Raw genomic sequence first — 2,069 nt, forward strand, 5'->3', positions numbered from 1 at the left:
ATGCTTATGACAGGCATTAGATATGTTTGTTCGTAGATATACTGACATACTTAACAATAAGGCTTAAATTCGGCCATAGCCCCAATAGAAAATTCAGTGTAAAACCAAAACGAGAAAAGAATATAAAACGGTTTTCTCAAGCCAAAGAAAATTCCAAGCACCAGACGATCAAATAATAATAGGAGAATCTAATCTCCTAATTATAAAGGATCGAAACACCCAATCAGTCCCTTAATCGCCATTCATTTGTTTAGCCGGGAAGTGCATTGTGGGTCTCCCTAACAGCTGATCGGGGTTCGCTCGCCTCCAAGCCGGAGTTGCTGTAGAAAGTCGGTCGTGAAGGAACGGTGAGTGACTCTTCTCGCCCTGTTTCTCGTTTTATTGCCATGTCACCGGCGTTTTTCCTATTTTCTTGCATCGTAGATGAAGCGTAAGGAGGATTAGCGGGCGTTCGTGTTACGAAAGAAAGAAAAGCGTGTGCATTTCATGAGTTGTGAGAGAAAAAACAGGAATTTTTACTATCGGGTCTCGGTGAAAGTAGTGTTTTCGGGAGTAAACTGGTCTGTTTGGAGTGCGGGACATTGACCCAAGACGGACTTTTTGGGGGTCAAAGGGTGTGGGGCCCAGGCCTAATTTAAGCAAGGTCATGAGGTGTGTGACTTTGAGTTCGTTTAGGGTTAGAGTCAATGATTTACATGTGGAAATGTCTGAGTTTTAATAAGTTAAAAATTGTATTTCTTGAAAAAGGTCAAGCCCATGACAACATAATTACGATAATAACATAAATTTGATTTCCGAACTTAGAGTATGTAAGGTACACTTTCATTAAAGCGCTGTTTAGTATTTGTGGATAAATGCAAACCAAAATATTTGCAAGTCACAAATATTGTAATACAGTGCATATTTAGATAATAGTAGATCATTACCTCCAAGTTTAAAAATGATGAAATTATAAAATAACAACTGTATGATTGTATCTAGCATTAGTGAGGGAAAGTGCCCTTAGGGTATGCCTGTATGTTTTTCCTGGTCCTGTAGGATATTCGCCCCCCCCCCCCCCCCCACACCACCCCATCAATACCCCATTCACCCCATCTATCCCCCCCCCCCCAAAACCCCCCCCCCCCCCCCCCCCCCCCCCCACCCCCCCCACCCATCTGTTAATGGTAAAATGAGTGCTTGAAGAGGTGGAGGTATTTAGAGGTTGGAGGGAAGCTGGGCAATTTTTCTTGGTATAGCTAGACTTTGCACAACACAGCCAGATTAAGTATGCCACCGTGCCCCTAAAAACTGGGTATGATAAGTAGAAAAACTGGCCTACTTGACAAAATCTACATGAAAAAATTTTGTTCTGAAGGTTGATAAAATAGAGCCAGCAGTACTGATTAACTAATGACAAATGCAGACCAAGCAAGCTAAGATACTTTTATGTGAAATTTAAGCTGACATTCTAGATGCTATGATTCAAAATGAGTTCAGTGAACCTATGAATACGCTTACTATGGAAATAAGATAATGAATGGAGGCCTTATCAGCAAAGTTTGTGATGTAATTTACGGTACCAATATCAGCTTGTTAGTTGATTAAATGTGTTTTTGTTCATGAATGTAAAGATTTATAATTTTTTTTACTATTTTTACTATTATATATGTAGTATAAATATGTATCTATAGATATGTATGTTAGATATTCATATATATTTGATTGATGTTCATATATACATATTAGATGGTCAGGGGTCAGTCTTGCTCTGTTTTGGAATTAGAAGTATTACACAAGGGCTGAGAGCAAGGATGCTGCAGTATTTTGCTTGACCTACAGTAACCAATCTCTCATTTCTTATTACTAGTGTGGATGCACATCTCAGCTTTATGGTTTAGAGAACAGTTTTATAAAATACCTTCACAGAATACTAAAAATAGACCTAATTTACAAAGTTATTTGCCTATCATTGAAAGATTCGTATTGGCCGTTTTTAGATGCCAAACCCCTCCCCGCCCAATTTAGACATTTTTCCCCAGCTGCTGTGTTTTCCGCCCCACCCCCCCCCCCCCCCCCCCCCCTCCCCC

At 40.0% G+C, this 2,069-nt stretch overlaps 1 protein-coding gene across 2 annotated transcripts in view; it reads left to right on the forward strand.

The window, feature by feature from the left end:
- The first annotated feature begins 208 nt into the window (after positions 1-208).
- Positions 209-2,069, forward strand: part of whd (carnitine O-palmitoyltransferase whd) — a 37,236-nt gene continuing 35,375 nt past the window's right edge. For both annotated transcript variants that reach the window (XM_043022854.2, XM_043022855.2), the window contains exon 1: positions 209-347. The gene's annotated coding sequence lies outside the window, so the exon portion shown is untranslated. The remainder of the gene's footprint in view (positions 348-2,069) is intronic.

This window comes from Penaeus japonicus, unplaced genomic scaffold (assembly GCF_977035675.1).
Source record: "Penaeus japonicus unplaced genomic scaffold, GWHDUDI00000001_assembly GWHDUDI00000025, whole genome shotgun sequence".
In the NCBI taxonomy this organism is placed as follows: Eukaryota; Metazoa; Arthropoda; class Malacostraca; order Decapoda; family Penaeidae; genus Penaeus; species Penaeus japonicus.